Source organism: Triticum aestivum, chromosome 7A (assembly GCF_018294505.1).
Source record: "Triticum aestivum cultivar Chinese Spring chromosome 7A, IWGSC CS RefSeq v2.1, whole genome shotgun sequence".
NCBI lineage: Eukaryota > Viridiplantae > Streptophyta > Magnoliopsida > Poales > Poaceae > Triticum > Triticum aestivum.
Window position 1 is genome coordinate 437,211,262 of NC_057812.1, and position 15,143 is coordinate 437,226,404.

Below are 15,143 nucleotides of genomic sequence, written 5' to 3' on the forward strand. Positions count from 1 at the left end.
CTCGTAGGTCAACCAGAGTAAGATCCACACCAGAGTGGTACGGTAATCCTATTATGGAGGTCATGTTACTTGACCATGACGAACCTACGAACTATAGGAAGCGTTGATGAGCCCAGATTCCGCAAAATGGCTTGAGGCCATGAAATCTGAGATGGGATCCATGTATGAGAACAAAGTGTGGACTTTGGTTGAGTTACCTGTTGATCGGTAAGCCATAGAGAATAAATGGATCTTCAAGAAGAAGACTGACGCTGACGGTAATGTTACAGTCTACAAAGCTCGACTTGTCACAAAAGGTTTTTGACAAGTTCAAGGAGTTGACTCCGATGAGACCTTCTCACCCGTAGCGATGCTTAAGTCCGTTTGAATCATGTTTGCAATTGCCGCATTTTATGATTATGAAATTTGGCAAATGGATGTCAAAACTGCATTCCTTAATTGATATCTTAAAGAAGAGTTATATATGATGCAACCAGAAGGTTTTGTTGATCCAAAAGGTGCTAACAAAGTGTGCAAGCTCCAGCGATCCATTTATGGACTGGTGAAAGCCTCTCGGAGTTGGAATATATGCTTTGATATTGTGATCAAAGCATATGGTTTGATACAAACTTTTGGAGAAGCCTGTATTTACAAGAAAGTGAGTGGGAGCTCTGTAGCATTTCTGATATTATATGTAGATGACATATTGTTGATTGGAAATGATACTAAATTTCTGAATAGCATAAAAGGATACTTGAATAAGAATTTTTCAATGAAAGACCTCGGTGAAGCTGCTTATATATTGGGCATCAAGATCTATAGAGATATATTAAGACGCTTAATTGGACTTTCACAAAGCACACACCTTGATAGAGTTTTGAAGAAGTTCAAAATGGATCAAGCAAAGAAAGGGTTCTTGCCTGTGTTACAAGGTGTGAAGTTGAGTCAGACTCAATGCCCGACCACTGCAGAAGATAGAGATAAAATGAAAGTCATTCCCTATGCTTCAGCCATAGGTTCTATCAGGTATACAATGCTGTGTACCAGACCTAATGTGTGCCTTGCTATCAGTTTAGCAGGGAGGTACCAAAGTAATCAAGGAGTGGATCACTAGACATCGGTCAAGGACATCCAGAAATACCTGAAAAGGACTAAGGATATGTTTCTCGTTTATGGAGGGGATGAAGAGCTCGTCGTAAATGGTTACATCGATGCTAGCTTTGACACTGATCCGGATGACTCTAAGTCACAAACCGGATACGTATTTTTATTGAATGGTGGAACTGTCAGTTGGTGCAGTTCCAAGCAGAGCTTCGTGGCGGGATCTACGTGTGAAGCGGAGTACATAGCTGCTTCAGAAGCAGCAAATGAAGGAGTCTGGATGAAGGAGTTCATATCCGGTCTAGGTGTCATACCTAGTGCATCGGGTCCAATGAAAATCTTTTGCGACAATACTGGTGCAATTGCCTTGGCAAAGGAATCCATATTTCACAAGAGAACCAAGCACATCAAGAGACGCTTCAATTCCATCCGCGATCAACTCAAGGAGGGAGACATAGAGATTTGCAAGATACATATGGATCTGAATGTTGCAGACCCGTTGACTAAGCCTCTCTCACGAGCAAAACAAGATTACCACCAAGACTCCATGAGTGTTAGAATCATTACAATGTAATCTAGATTATTGACTCTAGTGCAAGTGGGAGATTGAAGGAAATATGCCCTAGAGGCAATAATAAAGTTGTTATTTATATTTCCTTATATCATGATAAATGTTTATTATTCATGCTAGAATTGTATTAACTGGAAACTTAGTACATATGTGAATACATAGACAAACAGAGTGTCACTAGTATGCCTCTACCTGACTAGCTCGTTGATCAAAGATGGTTTATTTTCCTAGCCATGGACAAATAGTTGTCATTTGATAAACGGGGATCACATCATTAGAGAATGATGTGATTGACTTGACCCATCCGTTAGCTTAGCACTTTGATCGTTTAGTTTACTGCTGTCGCTTTCTCCATAACTCATACATGTTCCTATGACTATGAGATTATGCAACTCCCGAATACCATAGGAACACTTAGTGTGCTATCAAACATTATAATGTAACTGGGTGACTCTAAAGATGCTCTACATGTGTCTCTGATGGTGTTTGTTGAGTTGGCATAGATCGAGATTAGGATTTGTCACTCCGTGTATCGGAGAGGTATCTTTGGGCCCTCTCGGTAATGCACATCACTATAAGCCTTGCAAGCAATGTGACTAATGAGTTAGTTACGTGATATTGCATTACAGAACGAGTAAAAAGACTTGCCGGTAACGAGATTGAACTAGGTATTAAGATACCGACGATCGAATCTCGGGCAAGTAACATACCGATGATAAAGGTAACAACGTATGTTGTTATACGGTTATCGATAAAGATCTTCGTAGAATATGTAGGAACCAATATGAGCATCAGGTTCCGCTATTGGTTATTGACCGGAGATGAGTTTCGGTCATGTCTACATAGTTCTCGAACCCGTAGGGTCTGCACGCTTAACGTTCGGTGACGATCAGTATTATGAGTTTATGTGTATTGATGTACCGAAGGTAGTTCAGAATCCCAGATATGATCACAGACATGATGAGGAGTCTTGGAATGGTCGATACATAAAGATTGATATATTGGAAGCCTATATATGTTTGGACATCAGAATGGTTCTGGGTGAGTTCGGGCATTTACCGGAGTACCGGGGGGTTACCGGAACCCCCCAGGGAGTATATGGGCCTTATTGGGCCTTAGTGGAATAGAGGAGAGGAAGGCCAAGGAGGAGGGTGCCCCCCCAGCCCAAACCGAATTGGGTGGGGGCCGGGCCCCCTTCCTTCCTTCTCTATCCCCCTTCCTTCTCTCCTACTCCTACTAGGGAAAGAGGGAATCCTACTCCCGGTGGGAGTAGGACTCCCCCTAGGGCGCGCCATAGAGAGGGTCGTCCCTCCCCTCCTACACTCCTTTATATACGGGGGAGGGGCACCCCATAGACACACATGTTGATCTCTTAGCCATGTGTGGTGCCCCCGTCCACAGTTTTCCTCCTCATCATCACCGTCATCACGCCGTCGTACTGACGAAGCTCTCCCCTGACATTCAGCTGGATCTAGAGTTCGTGGGACGTCACTGAGCTGAACGTGTGCAGATAGTGGATGTGCCGTACCTTCGGTGCTAGGATCGGTCAGATCGTGACGACGTACGACTACATCAACCGCGTTGTCATAACGCTTCCGCTTACAGTCTACGAGGGTACATAGACAACACTCTCCCCTCTCGTTGCTATGCATCACCTAGATGGATCTTGCGTGTGCGTAGGGATTTTTTGAAATTACTGCATTCCCCAATAGTCTATTTCTACATAAATAGATCTTGTGTACATCATGTCATCGTTCTTATTGCATTACTCTGTTTCACGCTGAACTTAATACACTAGATGCATGCTGGATAGCGGTCGATGTGTGGAGTAATAGTAGTAGATGCAGACAGGAGTCGGTCTACTAGGGCTTGTTTGGTTGCTCGCATAAGGCCCAACCAGGCCCGCGCGGGAAGGGAACGGGTTGTTTGGTTGCCTGGTTTTCCTGTTGGGCTTGCATAGCACGAAACTTAAAGCACCTCTGGGCCCGGCTCACTAGAAACGCTCAGATCAGTAGTTTCTCACGAGCCAGGCCGAGGCGAGCGCAGGAAAGTGGGCCCTTACACGAGTGGAGACGGGAGGGGTGCGTGGTGATTACGTGAGGTCTTCTTCAACCTCCATTAAGCTCCTATCTAATCTCCTCCCTCTGATCTACACAACGGTGCTTCGGTTCGAGATAAGCTCTACACGAAAAAGATGCACCTCGATGCTACGGTTCCATTCAGGCGATCGGTTCGTAGTTTTGTCGGCCATAAGTTCTTAATATCGTGCTCCCATTTGGAGCTATTCTGGACAAATTTTGTCAGATTCATCGCGCACAATCGATCATTCAAATTTCCTTTGACCAGCAGCCTAATCTTGCAGTTCCTCACAACATTCATGTTGTAAGTTTTTGGTTTCAACGATCAGAGCTTCATCTCTCTTTGAACAGCAGTCTACTGCACTGACGCCGCCATGTCGTGCTCCTCTGTCCTCTGCTTAGAGCCCTCCTATTCGTCCCTCTCGACGCCAAAGACCTTCCCCTTGATCTTCTTGCCCGCGTGCTACTACACTAGAGTCATTTCTGGCATCGCTCATCTCGGCCTACTCGTTGTCGTCCTCCTACTACTCTGACGCTGCAATGGCACGCAGACTGCTTTCTTGTGTCCTCTGCCTCCGTGCACACTGCAGTTCGTCGCGCCGTTGATAGGGTCAATCATCTTCGCCTCCTCCCTCTCGCCCTACTACACTGGAGTAGTTTCCGGCCACGATCATCTCGGCCTCCTCTCTCGTCCACTGCACTGATGATACCATGGCGCGAGCACTGCATTCTCCTCCTTTGTCCACTGTCTTTGCGCGGGCATCACAACTAGTTCACCGACAGTGTCGCTCACTGTGCTGCCGACATGGTCGCTCGTCCACGACTCCATGCTTGTCATTTGGGACACGGCGGCACAACCACTATCCACCGTAGTCGCCATTGTCCGGCGCACACTGCACTTCTTCTCCCCTTCCCTCTGCTAGCTCTTAACCCTGTCTGCTAAGTGAAGTGCTATCTCTTAATCATACCTCATGCGTGCAACCAAACACCGAGTTCATGTGCCGCTTGGGCCAATGCAGACAACCAAACAAAGTGCACTTGCGTATTACCTAATGCAGGGACCCTAGATGCAGGAAACCAAACAACTCGCAGATGTCGCATATCAGGTTGTTTTTCCAGAGCAAGGCTGGGTTGAGATGTGTATGCAATGCAACTACTATTCACTACGGCAACCAAACACGCCCCTAATCTTGGACTTGATGCCTATATAATGATCATTTCCTGGATATCATCATGATTATTTGAAGTTCTATCAATTACCCAATAGTAATTTGTTCACCCACCATTTGCTATTTTTCTCTAGAGAAGCCACTAGTGAAAACTATGGCCCCGGGGTCTCTTATTTATTATATTTTCCTGTGCGATCTATTTTACTTTGCTTTTATTTTCAGATCTATTAAACCAAAAATACAAAAATACCTTGGTGCAATTTATTTTATCTCGCGTTCCGGCGCGATCTATCTATCAAATTATTACAACTCTCTCACGCCCGTTTTCCAATATCTGGCGCCGTTACCCGAAAGGGATTGACTACCCCTTTAATACGTCGGGTTGCGAGTATTTGTTATTTTTGTGCAGGTGCTATTTACGTAGTGTTGCTTGGTTATCCTACCGGTTAGATAACCTTGATCTCATCACTGAGGGAAATACCTACCGTCGATGTGCTGCATCATCCCTTCCTCTTTGGGGAAATACCGACGTAGTTCTAGCAGACATCAAAAGGAATTTTTGGCGTTGTTGCCGGGGAGACATCATCAACATCTACCAGGTTCTTAATAACAAATCTCATGTTCTCTCAATTAACATTATTTTCCATTTGTCTCTCATTTTCCTCTCCCCCACTTCACAAAAATTTGCCGTTTTATTCGCCCTCTTTTTCGTTTGCCGTTTTCTTGCCGGATCTGTTTTTGCGTGCATTCTTGTTTGCGTAGTCATGATGCCTCAAAGAAAATATTATGATGTTCCTTATCCCAGTATTTTTCTTGAAATTGAGAAAAGTACTAAGGAATATATATGACTACGCAATTTGATCACAATAAATATTTTACCGAAGAACTTAAGGAACACTCTGTTGTGCTAGATGTTATAACAAAACAACTTGATGATATTAGTAGAGAAGTTTGCAATCTCCAATCTAAGTATGCTTTTGCTGAAAGTTTGCTAGGCAAAATATCCTATGCACAAGCTACCCTAGTAAATCAAATGGACGCTAAACCAATCTCGTTAGAAGATAAAAGTGATGAAGATCTCAAAATGATTGGGGTTTCTTCTATTGATTCCTTGTTTAGTAAAATTAATATTGATGAAAAAGGGACTAAAGAAGAGTCAACTTTAGCTAGAAGGCGTCCCGATAATTTGGAGGGTGAAAATCTTGTTGAGAAAATTGATAAAGTGGGTTTGAAGAGGTCAAAACTTTAACTAGTGATGTGCCCACTCTTTTGGATTACAAAGACTTTAATTATGATAGTTGCTCTTTGATTGATTGTATTTCTTTGTCGCAATCCATGAGGAATTCACCCCATGCTTATGAACAAAATAAAGCTTTTACTAAACATATTGTTGATGCTTTGATGAAAGCTTTGGAAGAAAAATTGGAACTAGAAGTTTCAATTCCTAGAAAATTGCATGATGAGTGGGAACCTACTATCAAAGTCAAGATTAAAAATTATGAGTGTTTTGCTTTATGTGACTTGGGTGCTAGTGTTTCTACAATTCCGAAATCATTATGTGATGTGCTTGGTCTTACTGATATTGAAGAGTGTTCGTTAAATTTGCACTTCGCGTATTCTACTACTAAAAAGCCTATGGGAAGAATTAATGGTGTTCTTATTCTTGCAAATAGGAATTATGTGCCCATAGATTTTTATTGTTCTTGATATTGATTGCAATCTGTCTTGTCCAATTATTCTTGGTAGACCGTTTTTACGTACTACGGTGTCATGGTTGATATGAAAGAAGGCAATATTAAATTTCAATTTCCACTAAGGAAAGGTATGGAACACTTCCCTAGAACAAGAATTAGGCCACCATATGAATTAATCATGAGGGCATCTTATGGATCTAGAAACAAAGATGACAAAACTTAGATCCTTGCATTATACCTAGCTAGGGGCGTAAAACAATAGTACTTGTCTTTTTTGACAAAAAGACTGTAAGGGAACACCCTACAGTATAATTGGTGCGACAAACCCAAATTGCAAGTACCATGCCTTGAACCTGGGTGGGTGGGAAGGCGTCAGCCCCTTCCCACCACTAGGCTATGCCCTAGTCTGCACAATAGCACTTGTTGGGAGGCAACCCAATTAGTAAAATTTATTTTTGTCTTTTGCTTTCTGTTCATGAGTGTTTGAACAATTATGCTACTGTTATGATTGTATTTCTTGTGTTTTAGTTAGTGTTTGTGCCAAGTAAAGCCTTTAGAATCTTCTTGGGTGATAGTTGATTTGATCTTGCTGAAAAACAGAAACTTTTGCACTCACAAAAATAATTCTCATATCTAACTGGAGCGTGATAAAATACCAATTCTTTTTGCATAAGATTGATACACAAATTTCTCACGTGGTCCTAACTTTTCCAAATTTTTGGAGTTAGATAAGTATTCGAAATATCCAGATTGCTACAGAATGTTCTATTTTTGACAGATTCTATTTTATTTGCGTTGTGTGCTTGTTTTGATGATTCTATGGGTTTCTTTGAAGAGTTTTCGCCATAGAAAAGTTGGAATAAAGTAGATATAATGCAAGAATAAAATTTTAATTGGTTTACAATAGTACTTATAGTAGTGATTTGTTTTCTTATACTAACGGGTCTCACGAAGGTTTTGTTGAGTTTTGTGTGATTGAAGTTTTCAAGTTTTGGGTGATGTTACGATGGATGAAGGAATAAGGAGTAAGAAGAGCCTAAGCTTGGGGATGCCCATGGCATTCCAAGCTATTATCCAAATAGAATCAAGCAACTAAGCTTGGGGATGCCTGAGTGGTATCCCCTCTTTTTTCTAACGACCATTGGTATTTTACTCGGAACTATATTTTTATTCGTCACATACTATGAGTTTTGCTTGGAGCGTCTTGTATGATATGAGTCTTTGCTTGTTTTGCTTTGTGTTTTAAGTCTTGAATCCTTGTTTAACACACCTATTTGATAGATCCAAAATTATGCCATGACTTGTTAGAATTGCTCCCTATGCTTCACTTAAATCTTTATGAGCTATGGAATTGCTCCAGTGCTTCACTTATATCTTTTTGAGCATGGTGCGCTTTAGTATTTTTGAAGAAATGATCTCTTGAGTCACTTAGATTTATTTGAGAGTTAATATTTTTTTAAGAAATTATCTCTTGCTTCACTTAAATAATTTGAGAGAAAGAAATATTATGCTCATGATCTTCACTTATATTTGTTTGAGCTTATCAAAAGCAACACATGAAAATTAGTTCCAAAGTGATAGATATCCAAGAAGGATATAATAAAAACTTCCATGGAGATCATTGGACAAAATAAACTTGATTCCTTGTAATAGTTCTGAGATATGATGATGTGATCTGTGAATCATGTTGATGAGTAATTATGCTTTAGTAAGAATATTGGTGTTAAGGTTTGTGATTCCCTATGCAAGCATGAAAGTCAATAGTTATGGAATGAAATTACATCCTACTTGTGGTGCATTATTGGGTGTTAATTATGCTCAATTCTCGCTTATGAGATTATTCGTTTCTTGGTTGGTCGCTTCTGAATCTTTTGCTAGCCTTCATTTTGCACTAAGTATGATCACTACTTGTGCATCCTAAATCCTTTAAACCAATTTTGCCACATGAGTCCACCATACCTACCTATATGTGGTATTCTTTTGCCGTTCTAAGCAAATTTGTATGTGCCATCTCTAATTTTTAGAACAAATTTCTCTTTTGTGTGTTCGTACCGCTCATGAATTGGTAGGGGTGGCTAATATATTTCCATGCTAGATAAGTTATTCTCACGATGAGTGTTTATTCACTTGTCATTGCACAAGAGTAAGGCAAAGGTATTAGGGATGCCCAGTCCCGAAATGAAAATTGAATTTACTTTATGTTGTCAAATAATAAATTCCTTGGAAAGTGTTGGTATGGAAGGCACCCGTGGATATGGCTAGCCATGGAAAGTGAAAGTATGGTTGGAAAAGGAATAAACTTTAATTTTTGTTTGGGAACCGCCTATGATATATCTAGCATGGAAAGTATTGGGAACTTCTGGATCATTCTCGTTGACAGGAAAAGCATGCCTCCCAAAATGTTTTTATATCTATGTTTTTCGCTTTGAGCTCTGGCACCTATACAAATCCCTACTTCCCTCCACGAAGGGCCTTTCTTTTACTTTATGCTATTTTTATTTTTAATTTGAGTCTCCATCTTCTCTTATAAAGCACCAACTAGCACTACAAAAAAAAGACAGATCCGTGACATTTTGGGCCGAACGAAATATTTTTCTGTCATACATATGACACTTCTATGACGATAATTGTGACAAAACCCGGTATCATCATAGATGTGGCGGGCTCCTACTTCTATGACAAAAAATCATGACATAAAATGGGCTTTTCGTCCTGGGCAGGCCAGAGATGCAGCTGCATGACATTCTTTGGGCCGTCCATGACGGAAAAAACCGTGGTAGAAGCGAGGGCGAGGAAAATTTCGGGGAGTTCCCGGTTACGGTGGGAGGTCGGGGGCCGAGCGATGCACACTTCTCTCGTACACGTACGCGCGTGTGTGCAAGGCGTTGGCTCTAAATGAACCCGAGCGAGGCGTTGGGCTCTAACTGAACCCGAGCGATTGCACTGCAGGCTACGCGTTACTGAACCCGAGCGATCGATTGATGGCTGTTAACTGAACCCGATCGAGCGATTCCTTCGCTACTGCTGCTAACTGAAGCCGGTCGATGCTTCCTCTGGATGAACAATGAGCGTTGCGGGGGAGTTGGATGAACAGTTCCCGGTGGGGGTGGATGAACAAGACCCCGTGGTGTTGCCTCTGGATGAACAGGACCCCGATCGATCGAGCAGGTTGGGGCTAGATGAACAGGACCCCGTGGAGGGCTGGATGAACAGGACCACCCCGTGGAGGGCAGGATGAACACTAGCCCGTGGAGGGGTGGTTGAACAGGAGCCCGTGGAGGGGTGGTTGAACAGTAGCCGGTGGAGTAGCGCGCGGTGGGGGCTGGATGAACAGGAGCCCATGGATGAACAGTCGTAGGTGGAGGCTGGAGGAGGTCGACGGTGGATGAACAGTAGCTCGTGGAGGCTGGAGGAGGTCGATGGTGGAGATGAACAGTATCCCGTGGAGTCCCGTTTTGCGGTACGCCACACCCCTCCCGATGAACAGGGCCCCCATTTCGACCGTAGCACTCCAACACAAGTCCGTTTTGTCCGTTTTGCGGTACGCCACACCCCTCCCGATCAACAGGACCCCTGTTTCGACCATAGGAGGTCCGTTTCCTCCATTTTACGGTACACCAGATCCCTCCTGATCAACGGGATCCCGTTTCAAACGTGGCCGTTTGAACACAAGGTCGTTTCCTCCGTTCTGCGGTACGCCAGGCCTCGTTTCCATCGCATGTTCCGTCCGAGCCCTCCCGATGAACACGACCACGCATTCCGTTCCGACCCAGCCGGTTGGCTCCCACGCGTTCCGTTGCCTCCCCATGAACATGACGCATTCCGTTGCCTCCCCATGAACACGACGCCTTCCGTTGCCTCCCCATGAACACGACGACGATGATGTTTCTCCGTTCTGACCCAGCCATGTACACGAGCCCTGGCCGTACGTATGCACGAGTAGGCGTTCGAGACCCCGCCCGTATGTACACATATGTGGCCATATTTTCTTTCTTGCACCTGGCCACTGTACGTACGTGTACATGCTACGTGCGCGCCTCTACTACGACACGTGCACGCCTCTACATCGACCAGTATATATGTACGTACACGTTCGCAACCAGAATGACAACGCTACTACGCTTTGACCAGGTGGGTCCCGACTGTCAGGCACTTCCTTGCGTGCGAAGATGTAGCTGGTGGGTCCCAGCAGTCAGGGGCAAACGTTTTTTCGCAAAATAGGGTGGCCAGTCCGGTGGGTCCCCACTGTCACGTGGAGGAATAATTATTTTGCGCGTAATAAGGAGGCACTTCCTTGCTGCGGGCCGTGGACCCAGCTGTCGACGTCTCCACGCACAGTACTCTTCCGATGGAAGTCGGTCATTGACCACATTGACCATGTTGCGCCGAGAGCACCACGGCGGTGGACGACGGCGAGGCCTAGGAAGGGGACGACGCGGAGCCGTTGAAGACGCGGCAGTGGAAGCCCCCGCGAAGAGGAGTACGAGGGTTCACTGGTTCCGCTATGGTGTGAGGCTGCCGTCGCTGCAGGGCCTGGCCAGCGGTGGTAATAGTAGGGGCGGTGAGGCCTCCGCAGCAGCACAGCCAACCACGGGGGGCAGGAGCATGCGGCACGACCGGCGCTGCCTTGGGCGGCTGGAGCAAGAAGACCAGAGGTTGAAGAAGCACTATGGCCGTTGGATGGACATCGTACGGTCACTGGAGCTAGAATCGTTCATATTGACTAAGTTGACAAAGCCCTTCATCCCCGTCAACTTAGTAGGCCCACAAGTCAGCCTCCCACCAAGGTGGGTCCCAGCTAGCCAGGGGAGTATTCATTTTTTTGTGCGTAATAAGGAGGCACTTCCAGTGGGTCCGAGCTGACAGCGGGGGGAACGTTTTTTTTCGCGAAATATGGTGGCCCGTCCGGTGGGTCCCAGCAGTCAGGGGGAAATGATTTTTTTCGCAAAATACTGGTGGCCCGTCCGGTGGGTCCCCGCTGTCAGGTGGAGGAATAATTATTTTCCGCGTAATAAGGAGGCACTTCCTTATGGCTGCCGTGGACCCAACTGTCAGCCTCTCCACGTACAGTACTCTTCCGATGGAAGACGGTCGTTGACCACATTGACCACGCCACGCCGAGAGCACCACGGCGGTGGACGACGGCGAGGCATAGGAAGGGGATGACACGAAGCCGGGGAAGACGCAGCAGTGGATGCCCACGCGGAGAGGAGTACGAGCGTTCACCGGTTCGGCTGCGGTGTGGGGCTGCCGTCGCCGCAGAATAACAGGGGGTGTGGGCGAGTAGAGGGATGCCCTGGCCAGCGGTGGGAGTAGTAGGGAGTGCTGAGGCCTGTGCGGCAGCACAGCCGGCCATGGGAGGCAGGAGTAGGCGGTCCCGCCGGCGCTGCTTTGGCGGCTGGAGCAAGAAGATCAGGGATTGAAGAAACACGATGGCCGTTGGATTGACATCCAACGGTTACGTCTGCTAGAATCGTTTGTTGATGTATATAATAACTAAAAAAATCTTGCATACGCATCAACTAAATAGGCCCACAAGTCAGACCACTCCCTCTTTTTTTAATAATTTATATATAGCTCATGGCAACTTCTTATGCAATTAATTGCAGTCGTTTTTTTTGGTTGGCCAGGGCCAATTTCACATATTTCTGTGGGTTCCAAACTATTTTTAATACCGAAATGTCCAGCCAGATTTAAAGTACTTTGAAGATATATTTAAATTAGGTTAATGCCCAGTGAAATAGGAATATGAAATGTAATAAAATTCAGAAATTATAAAGTAATTGCCAATTTGTCATCTGTTTTTATATTTACAACCCATTTCATATTACTTTCAAGATTTGCAGGCGTCTTGAAAGAGTTGCAGCCCATCAGGGCGTAGAAAAATAAGTAGGCCTGGATTGGGTATTCTTCAGAAAAAATAAACTGGGCTCATTTTCACAAAGAAAAAATAGCTGGGCTGGTCACATGGTGAACATAAATTATAAGCCTGGGCTAGACGGGCCACAACCCAGTTCAAACCCTGCTCCGTCTCAACAATACCAAACAAAAAAATACTGCTCGAGTAGCTACGTCCCAGGTGTCAGCCGATCTTGTGCTGTTCTCTTGTCTATTGACTATATACGCTCACAATGTCGTGGGTCCCAGATGTCAGGAAAACACTAGGAGGAAGCATTTTATTTTTCCATACGCTGACGTGGTGGGCCCCTACTGTCATCCTCTCCACGTACTTTTGACGATTCCTGTTGTTTGTTGACCATGTTGACAACGCGAGAGGGCGGCGCCGCAGCGAGCGCACCAAAGTGCGCGGAGGACGTCGGCGTTAACGGTTTAGGAGACGGTGGGGCGGCGATGCGTGCGCTGAGGCGCAGCCAGCCGTGGGAGGCGGAAGCAGGCGGCCCCGCCGGTGCTGGTTTGGTTTTGGCAGCTGGAGGAAGACAGGACTGAAGAAACACGACAGACTGTAAAAGCAGCAGGAGTACTTAACAACCTTAACTGAAACCAGCAGGGGCACTTAACAACCAAAGCTGAAAGCAGTATGAGTACTTATACAGGTTCAACCGTACAAAGCACGCCTCGAACAGTGCTACTTTGCCTACAGTTAACCAAGGGTGAGGCCGCCAAGCCCCAGGACAAGGCCCAGGCGCCACCCCGCGCATCCACAACCTTCTGAAAGCGGCTTCATCTCGCAACGTGGTCAATAAACAGGATATTCGCTTTAGAGCCATGGAAAAGCATGAACATAATCTTCTGTCCTATTCTCCAAGATGGACGGGCCTTCATTATTTGAGACCACCCATGAATAAGTATCTTTTCACCTCCAAGGGGAATTGAGTAGGTCGACATAAACATCATGTTGTGACCAAGCGCAAGTCTGACCCGACCATGGTCAGGCATCTGTATAGGAACAATAGAACTCGGCAGTTCCTGTTTCAAGAAGATCACAGCTGTAAAACTGTGTATAAGCAATAGTTTATGAACAACATATATAACAGAAAACAGCTCGTACCATAAGTTTCTCGACACAGTTGGACCTGTTCAACGAGTGCAGCAGTGGCACACATATCCCACGTGGCCTTCCACCATTGAAACGCCCCACAAGGACCTCAAGACGATCAATAAAGTGTAGGAACTTGTGGATGTCGATCCAGTCAACTTCAGTGCCATTAGTAACAGCCGAGTTATTACAGAGTAACAAACGAGCAGACTGCTTAACTCTGAAAAAACCTACACGTGCCACCAATTATAAGAAAATATTAGTTAGAAGTAGCATCTTCGTGAGAGATTCGTTGCTACTTCTAAAGTTAAATTGTGATTAGTTAGACAGAATAGGTGGATTAAGAAGTAATCGAGGCAACAAGCAAGAACCAGATACAAAACTAACATGGATGAACAATTGGAACGACGTCGGGGTGGAAGTTCGCAGTGAAGATGAGACCAGGTTCTGCTATTTCCATCAACATTCGTGCGCCAACTTTCAGTCCGTAACACTTGAGAAAGTTTATCCAAGTTCGGCCATAAAAAAGCAGCGATCTTCTTGGTTCATGAACCCAACTCGGAACTTATATCCATGGCCTGTCTTCACTGTGACCATTAAACTAGTGTATTCAGTTATGGCAAGGCCGAGCATCTTGAGTACATGTGTTCTGGCAGAGCAAATAATACACTGCAGGAAAAATAATATGAGAACACAACATGTTCAAAAAAATCCCACCCTCCCGGATAAAAAAGAGGATTCCAGGAACATACTGTGTGCGTTTCAAAATGTTGTGTTAGGATGAGAAGGAACAAGTGTGGCGTCTCGCCGAGGGTGCAGAAACTTGTAGGGTACTCGCACTTTGGGCACTGCAAATGAAACACACTAGATTCAGTAGGAAGAAAAATGCATCAACGGCGGCGGCTGCCATCCTAGGATTACCTGCGACCAAGGGACTTGGGTTTATCGGGGATGGATGAAGAATTTGTACCTGGTTCTCCATGAGAAAACCCTATGCAATCGCCAAGAGGGGGTTTTCTCTAAACAAGCAGACGATGGAGAAGGGGATTCAGGCCTAGTGAAATATTGCCTCTTCGTCCGTCCAGCTTACTGCTAAAGCTCAAAAGGGGGGGGGGGTTGTGGTTTGACGGCTCATTGGGCATTACTGCGGCGCTACGACCGGGGTGTGTCTACCGTGAAGTTGTGCACTCTAATTTGTGCATATGGCATGTGGACCCCATTGCCGGTTGCCCCACATATCAGCGAAAGGAAGTAGAAAGACAGGAGTAACTAGTTACACATAAATATTTTTTTTGACAGAGAGATACTCCCTCTATAAAGAAATATACAAATCTTTTATATCACAGGCTCACCTTGCCGAGAAATATACTCCTCTGCAACGCACGGGCATTATGGGGGTTCAGCTGAGAATATAATACTCAGATTTTTTTGAGGGATAAAAGTTGCATTATTGAAGATTAACAGTCATAGGTATACAAATAATTTCGAGGGTTCCTGTGAGCCAAAGATGGCGTCCACAGGGCAAAGAAGTAGCAGCTTTTGCGAGCACATGCG